Below are 9,391 nucleotides of genomic sequence, written 5' to 3'. Positions count from 1 at the left end.
GATGCAGAGAGGGAGGGGAAGAGCCAGAGGGAGGAGGCGAGGAGAGGAGGGGAGGGAGGGAGGGAGGAGGGAGGGAGGGAGGAGGGAGGGCGGGCGGGAGAGGGGTAGGGGTTGGGAGCAGACCCAAACTAACTAACAGGCATTAACTAACTAACTAACAGGCCCAAACTAACTAACATGCATTAACTAACTAACAGGCTCAAAGTAACTAACTAACTAACAGGCCCTAACTAACTAACGAACTAACTAACAGGCCCTAACTAACTAACTAACTAACTAACTAACTAACTAACTAACTAACTAACTAACTAACAGGCCCTAACTAACTAACTAACAGCCCCTAACTAACTAACTAATTAACAGGCCCTAACTAACTAACTAACTAACTAACTAACTAACTAACTAACTAACTAACTAACAGACCCAAAGTAACTAACTAACTAACAGGCCCTAACTAACTAACTAACAGGCCCTAACTAACTAACTAACTAACTAACAGGCCCTAACTAACTAACTAACTAACTAACTAACAGGCCCTAACTAACTAACTAACAGGCCCTAACTAACTAACTAACAGGCCCTACAGTAGCTTTATATATTTCCCTAAAAGTGGAGCAGCAATCCCTGCTACCACACATTCCAGCGATTGACCAAGACCCTCAAACTCTGACTCGACCCTTACACATGTCATAGTGTGTTTCTTAACTGTGGCACTTTCAAAACAAACAAGGCCCAGGATACATTCCAGAGCCAAACCAAAACTCCACATTCCCATGAAGCTGATGAGGGGAAAACCCTGGGTATTTGTCTAGTAGTAGGCTGATTAATTACATACTGAAACTAACCACAAATGGTCAGATCTAAAATATTGAAACTATTGGAAAATAGTTGGATCTGAAATACTGAAACAATCGTTAAATAGTGAACTGAAATACTGAAACTATCGTCAAATAGTCTGGTCTGAAATACTGAAATAGTAATAAGTCAATATAATAAAACAAACCTCTCTGTTATAATTCTTTGTGTATAGTCGTCACTCAACTGGCGTGACAGAGTCCTACTCTGTGTTGTGTGATGTGAAACAGATTTTTGGGGGGTTTTCTATTGCTACTGCAGATCCAAGGAGAAAACGGGTCCAGATTGGTAGACGTGGGAGTTTGTGTTGTGCAGAGGGAAAAAGACAAGAGAAACTTTCTGAAAGGATTGCTGCTGTCATAGGGCTGAGTCCCAAATGGAGCCCTATTCCCTATATAATGCACTACTTTAGACCAGAGCCCTATTCCCTATATAGTACACTACTTTAGACCAGAGCCATGTTCCCTATATAGTACACTACTTTAGACCAGAGCCCTATTCCCTATATAGTACACTACTTTAGACCAGAGCCCTGTTCCCTATATAGTACACTACTTTAGACCAGAGCCCTATTCCCTATATAGTACTTACTTTAAGACCAAGCCCTTATTCCCTATATACCACTACTTTAGACCAGAGCCCTGTTCCCTATAGTACATACTTTAGACCAGAGCCCTATTCCCTATAGTACACTACCTTTAGACCAGAGCTCCTATTCCCTATATCGTATACTACTTTGAACCAGAGCCCTATTCCCTATATGGTAACACTACTATAGACCCAGAGCCCTGTTCCCTATATAGTGCACTACTTTAGACCAGGGGCCCTATTCCCTATATAGTGTATTACTTTAGACCAGAGCCCCTATTCCCTATATAGTGCCACTACTTTAGACCAGAGCCCTGTTCCCTACATAGTACACCTACTTTAGACCAGAGCCCTATCCCCTATATAGTGCACTACTTTAGACCAGAGCCCTATTCCCTACATAGTGCACTACTTTAGACCAGAGCCCTATCCCTATATAGTGCACTACTTTAGACCAGAGCCCTATTCCCTACATAGTGCACTACTTTAGACCAGAGCCCTATTCCCTAATAGTACACTCTATAGACCAGAACCATTCCCTATATAGTGTACTACTTAGACCAGAGCCCTATTCCCTATATAGTGCACTACTTTAGACCAGAGCCCTATTCCTAATATTGCACTACTTTAGACCAGGGCCCTATTCCCTATATAGTGCACTACTTTAGACCAGAGCCCTATTCCCTAATAGTGCACTACTTTAGACCAGAGCCCTATTCCCTATATAGTGCACTACTTTAGACCAGAGCCCTATTCCCTATATAGTGCACTACTTTAGACCAGAGCCCTATTCCCTATGTAGTGCACTACTTTAGACCAGAGCCCTATTCCCATATAGTGCACTACTTTAGACCAGAGCCCTAATTCCCTATATAGTGCACTACTTTAGTAGCGAACGGGTGCCAATCAGCCAAACCACCCTAGTTACCCCATCATTCATTACATCAGCCAAACCCACCCTAGTTATCCATCATTCATTACATCAGCCAACCACCCTAGTTACCATCATTCATTACATCAGCCAAACCACCCTAGACACCCATCATTCATGACATCAACCAAACCACCTCAGACACACATCATTCATTACAATGGTTCTCAGCATGACCTGGCCTCTATTCACAGTGGTTCTCAGCATGACCTGGCCTACTTCATCCCACAGTGGTTTCTCAACATGACCTGGCTACTTCATCACAGTGGTTCTCAAACATGACTTCTGGCCTGACCTGCTCCATTCACAGTGGTTCTCTCAAATTCGGATGGATCCGTGTCGCTCCATCGTACGTTATGGAGCTTCATTGTCAGCGAGTGTTGAGTGGGGGTCAGTTCATCGGTATTTCTCCAACCAGGTGTGTTGATGGGCCTGTCTGTGTTGGTGGCCTCGGATGGTTCCTATTGTGGCCGTCTACGACGTGGTGTTCAACATGACAACTTGGTCAGTGTATGGCTGTCATTTCTAACGTGGAGGTTTGTGGGTTCTCACATGATCCTCGACCTAGTCCTTCATTCACTAGTGGTGTCTCAACACGCTGCGACCCTGGCCTATCTGTCCCATGTCACGTGGTCGTCTTCAAATCTACTGACCTGGTGTGTTTGGCCGCTCGCGTGTGATTGTTGTCGTGTTCATGTTCTCAGTACGCTGTGGTGTCTCTTAACGACTGATCTCGTGACTCGGCTCAACTTCCATTGTTCGATGGCAGGGTTGGGCTTGCATCTGACGGTAAGCTGCTACGTGCTCTGGCTGTGGCTCCATAGTCTCGCAGTGTGCTGTGCCTGTGTCAATCTAGTGTGGGTGGTCTCTGCAAGCGCCTGTGCTGCTTGGGGCCTAGGATGGGTCTTTCCACTTCGTGACGACGCTTCGGTAGTTCTCAACATGCCTTGTTGCTTCACTGTTCATGGTCACACGGCGGTGTGTCTGCTGGTGGTGGTTGTTTTGCTCTAACGATTGACCTGGCGCTGATCTTGTCTGATGCTTCACAGTGGTTCTCAACATGACCTGACCTACTTCAATTCCAGTGGTTCTCAAACATGACCTGGCTACTTCATTCACATGGTTCTACTATGACCTGGCCTACTTCATTCACAGTGGTTCTCACATGACCTGCCTACTTCCATTCACAGTGGTTCTCAACATGACCTGGCCTACTTCATTCACAGTGGTTCTCAACATGACCTGGCCTACTTCATTCACAGTGGTTCTCAACATGACCTGGCTACTTCATTCACAGTGGTTCTCAACATGACCTGGCCTACTTCATTCACAGTGGTTCTCAACATGACCTGGCCTACTTCATTCACAGTGGTTCTCAACCTGACCTGACCTACTTCGTTCACAGTGGTTCTCACATGACTCTGGCTTCATTCACAGATTCCCTTCTGTTGTATAATGAGTGTGCTAGAAACCTGTAGGCCAACTTTTGATGAGTTCATTAAAGGCCCACTCTGTGATTTGATGATGTAATCCCTCCAACGCTAGAGCGACTCAGATCAAGTCATGACTCATAGCGTTCATGGTGTGAAATGAGGCGTGTAGCAGGAAATACCACAAACCGCTCAGAAGAGATCAATCAGAGTTGTTTCTTGAAGGATGAAGCTGTTATCTTAAGTTGCTGACTCATACATCTATACTATATATGTTTTGAGTTATAACATTTGTTATCGTACTTATAAAAACTATGTTTTAAGCAATAAGACAGCATGTTTGACTCAGCCAACAACTCAATGAATCTATCGATGCCTAATTTAGTTTTATAGTTAAATATAACCTGAATGTTGATGGGATGAGCTGAGGAAACAGTTTTCAAATTAATCAACTATGACCTGGGTTCATGAAACATTACGCAAACGAACATTACAACACAAGACAAGAATGAAAAGACTTTGAACTCCAACTGATCTGTGATTGAACAACATCCAAATGAGCAGGCTAGTGCCACAACTCACCAATGAAAGAAATGGCCTCTGGGAAAAACTGCGAGAGGTTTTGGCTCCAGTGATCGGAAATGGGGATCTGTTTGTACTTGAAGTCTCCGTGATGTTCAAACATGTTGGGCAGGTTGGGCGTGACGTTCAGGATGTACTTAATATTATACTTCCCCAGGATGTCCAGGTTGGTGGAGTCTTTGGCACAGCCCAGGTAGAGGTACGGTAAGATCTGGACCGGGAAGGCAGGCTGGTTGTTGGGAAGTGGGCTTCCCTCGGACTCGGTAGCGCTGCCCGGCTCTCTGTCCGATGACTCCCCATCAGAACAGTCCGAGCTGATCCTCAGCCCACCCAGCCCCAGGACAGACGCAGGCGGGGAGCTGCTGGGGCAGGAACAGTCAAGGTTGATCTCACAGTGTTCTGGGTAGTCTGTCTGGAACTTGTTGAAACCACCTGGAAACAAAAACGGAGACGTTTTAGAATAGAATAGAATCAAATAGAATAGAGTCAAATAGAATCAAATAAAACAGAAGAGAACTGCTGTAAACAACAACGGAGACGTTTTAGAAAAGAATCAAATAGAATAGAATCAAATAGAATCAAATAGAATAGAATCAAATAGAACAGAAGAGAACTGCTGGAAAGAACAGGAACACAGATGGGTCAGAATCACAATATGAGAAAGGTTCTGTGACACGTCATTCCAGCTATTCTGTAAGTACAATACAGAGAAATTAGAATAGATTATAGCTGTATTGTCCGATGTGTAAATTGGAATATCGTCTCTGTGTGTGATGAATGATAGCATGAATAGAGATCTACCAGAATACTGAACAAAAGGTGTGAACAGCATATATCACCTCAAAATGGTGCAATAAACTCCAAAACAACCAGATACTATTTATATGTGCTAGACAGGAAACGGAGATGGGCCTACTTCCTACATGATGGTAAAATACATGTATACTGATACGTTAGCACGTTAAACCCTATAACACAATAATAGACCCATCTCAAACACTGATGTTTTGGGAATGGGATTACTGCATATCCCATGTTTCCACTCCTTCAACATAAAGGACATTACATTTCATAGGCCTATCTTTCTATTCAGACAACAATTAGCAATGAATCTGGGCCCGGTTTCCCCAAAAGCATCTTATTGTAACGATCCTGGGTTTATAAACGCGGAAATCGACTCTGCCGCTTGAGCATGCTTTTGCGGCACGGTCGATAGCGCGCCAGACCTCGGGCTAGAAGGTCGAGGGTTCGAGACCTGCTCCCCTGCCCTTTTCAGTACATTATGGTTACGTTCATCGTTAGAACCTTCTTAGGAGCATCGTTAAAATCTCCGAGCTGTTTCCCAAAAAGCCTGGTTATTAACGTTGCGCTTGAAAACGCTCGTAATCTAACGCCCGCGTCAGACCACTTGTAGATCAGCTAAAATGCATCGTAAAGATGCCTCCCCCCCCCCCCCCCCCCACCTCGCGTCACTTAATACACAGAACATCTCCGCTAAACGTAGAATCACACGGTTTATCCGCTATGACCGCCATAACTTTAGAACAAAGTTGACTACCAATTCAAAGTTGCCCATGTATTTGCAATTGATACAAACAAGCGACGTATAAAAAGGAGGCTTCAAATTAACAGAACTGAGATGAAAGCATTACATTTACATTTACATTTCAGTCTTTTAGCAGACGCTCTTATCCAGAGCGACTTACAGGCATTAACACGTAAATACAGTTATATATTGAAATCATATTGAATTACATTGCATGTCAAATCCATTGAGTTCTACATTGCTACTTGTAGGCTACTGTCTGTAATTTGTCTCAATATAGTTTATGAAGTTTAGCCTAAATTTAGCCTATTATAGGGTAAGCATTAGAATAAGCCGCCTGAATATTTGCAGTCATACGTGGTAATATCTCTCTAGGAACTGATCCGTCTTCAGTACTGTGGAATAATTATAATGTTACGGTAAGATTTTAATGGAGAAAACTGATCCGAGATCAGAGCTGTCTTTCTATCAGTTCTATCAGTATTAACAACGTGCCTCAACGATACAGTTTTGCGAATGTTCTTTCTGCACGGTGTTTTGAGAAAACGCATGTTACATCTTCGGTCGTCGTACGAAAGATGCATCGTTAAAAACACCCATGAGCCTAAGTTCCATCGCCCTGGGAAAAGGTGCCAAGATTTGGAACTACTACTGTCTACATAACCAAAAGTATGTGGACACCTGCCGATCGAATCATGGGCATTACTATTTAGTTGGTCCCCATTTACTGCTATACCAGCTTCCAGTCTTCTGGGAAGGCTTTGCACTAGATGTTGGAAAATTGCTGCAGGGATTTGCTTCCATTCAGCCACAAGAGAATTAGTGAGGTCGGGCACTGATGTTTGGCGATTAGGCCTGGGTCACAGTCGGCGTTCCAATTCAACCCAAATGTGTTCAATGGGGTTGAGGTCAGGACTCTGTGCCGGCCAGTCAAGTTCTTCCACACCGATCTCGACAAACCACTTCTGCATGGAACTTGCTTTGTGCACGGGGGCATTGTCATGCTGAAACAGGTAAGGGCATTCTCCAAACTGTTGCTATCAAGTTGGAAGCACAGAATCGTCTACAATGTCATTGTATGCAATAGTGTTAGCCCGAACCATGAAAAACAGCCCCAAACAATTATTCCTCCTCCACCAAACTTTACAGTTGGCACTATGCATTGGGGCAGGTAGTGTTCTCCTGGCATCCACCAAACCCAGATTTGTCCATCGGACTGCCAGATGGTGAAGCGTGATTCATCACTCCAAAGAACGCGTTTCTACTGCTCCAGAGTCCAATGGTGCCGGGCTTTACACCACTCCAGCCGACGCTTGGCATTGCCCATGGTGATCTTAGGCTTGTGTGCGGCTGCTCGGCCATGGAAACCCCTTTCATTAAGCTCCCAACAAACAGTTAGTTTACTGACGTTGCTTCCAGAGGTAGTTTGGAACTCAGTAGTGAGTGCTGCAACAGAGGACAGACGATTTTTACGCACTACACGCTTCAGCACTCGGGGGTGAGCTTCTGTGGCCTACCACTTCGCAGTTGAGCCGTTGTTGCTCCTAGAAGTTTCCACTTCACAATAACAGCACTTACAGTTGACCGCGGAAGCTCTAGCAAGACAGAAATTTTACGTGCTGACGTGTTGGAAAGGTGGCATCCTGTGATGGTGCCACGTTGGAAGTCACTGAGCTCTTCAGTAAGGCCCATTCTACTGACAATGTTTGTCTATGGAGATTGCATGGCTGTGTGCTAGATTTGTTAGTCCTGTCAGCAATGGGTGTGGCTCATCCGAATCCTTTAAGTTAGACCTACATCCCAACTGGGAGACGAGGCCCTGTGCATTTATGAAACGAAAGTACTTTCCTGAACCATTTTAGAACATGAATTGAAAACATATTTGGTTCGTTCCCACATTCTTTCAAAACCCTTAAATAATTAATATAACATGTTTACTCGATTAGATTAGTCGAACAGTCGAAAGTTAAAGGGCTTTGAACCATTGTGATTTTTACTACTGTGACAGAGTAAGAAATAAGCGACTATTAGACAATAGAAGAAGAACTGATCATTCCCACGACTGATTGATTCCAATGAAGGGACAAAAAAAATAATCGGAAAAAAATATCATTGGTTTAACTTGAAGCGCTTGAGAAAATAAAGAGCAGTATTTTTTTGACGTGATGTTTTATATCCTAATACGGTATATTATGGCATAGGAACCGTGGCTGCCCTCCATTGACTTTTACATTCAGAAAACAATTATTTTACAACTTTAATATGATACAGACTAGAACGGAAAAGAATAGTGTAACTTGTTGAAAGGGAAACAAATAGATACATAGTATCATACTGTTGCCTTGACTACAATATAACTTTGGGATATAATCCAGTGGTAACTATAGTATCTTTATTTAACTAGGCAAGTCAGTTAATAACACATTCTTATTTACAATGACGGCCTACCGAGGAACAGTGGGTAAACTGCCTTGTTCAATGGCAGAACGACAGACCTCGTCAGCTCGGTGATTCGAACGCTCTAACCCACTAGGCTACCTACCGCTTCTTAGGAATGGCTGCAACCTAGTCTCACAGCATTTCGTATTATTCTGTATGTAAAATCGCTAACACACCATTTAGTATGATATGTTACGTTTCATATGGTATGTATTAATTTTGTGGATGTCCATCATCCAATTCGTATGATATGTTACCAATTACAATTCATATGATACAGTATGTTACGAATTGCAACTCGTACAATATGTTACGGATTTGCCAAACGTATGATATGTTGCGAATTCCAATTTGTTGTTGCTAACGTTAGCTAGCCTAGGTGTTAGGCAGTGATGCCAACTGGTGAGGGCCCAAAACATGTAATAACAAATCCCTGCTAGGGTGGAAATGCAGGTTTTAACTAATTAAACAACAAAGAATATAACCTACATGATCAGTCTCTGTGTGTAAAATAAACTCACAGCTAAAAAAAATGTGAAGAAAGCAATCCAATGTTATTTGTTGCCTAGACTTCACTGCAAATGACACTCAAGACCTGAGAAAAAAACAATACACTAATGTTGCAGTTACCATGACAGCCTTTATAATAGAACGCTCGTTACCACGACAGCCTTTACAATAGAACGCTCGTTACCACGACAGCCTTTACAATAGAACGCTCGTTACCACGACAGCCTTTATAATAGAAGGCTCGTTACCACGACAGCCTTTATAATAGAAGGCTCGTTACCACGACAGCCTTTATAATAGAACGCTCGTTACCACGACAGCCTTTATAATAGAACGCTAGAGGTTAGGGAAAGGTTAGAGTTAGGGTTGAAGGGGTTAAGGTTAGAGTTAGGAGAAAGGTTAAGTTAGGGTTGAAGGGTTAGAGGTTAGAGTTATTGAGAAAAGGTTAGAGTTAGGGTTGAAGGTTAAGTTAGAGTTAGGAGAAAGGTTAGAGTTAGGGTTGAAGGGTTA

The 9,391-nt window shown here is 43.1% G+C and overlaps 1 pseudogene; it reads right to left on the bottom strand.

Moving 5' to 3' along the window:
• Nucleotides 1-9,391, bottom strand: part of LOC111975328 (dual specificity protein phosphatase 7-like) — a 19,416-nt pseudogene that overhangs the window by 6,092 nt on the left and 3,933 nt on the right.

Source organism: Salvelinus sp. IW2-2015, linkage group LG16 (assembly GCF_002910315.2).
Source record: "Salvelinus sp. IW2-2015 linkage group LG16, ASM291031v2, whole genome shotgun sequence".
Lineage (NCBI taxonomy): Eukaryota > Metazoa > Chordata > Actinopteri > Salmoniformes > Salmonidae > Salvelinus > Salvelinus sp. IW2-2015.
The sequence above is the reverse complement of the archived record's forward strand: the minus strand, read 5'-3'. Positions and strand labels throughout refer to the sequence as shown.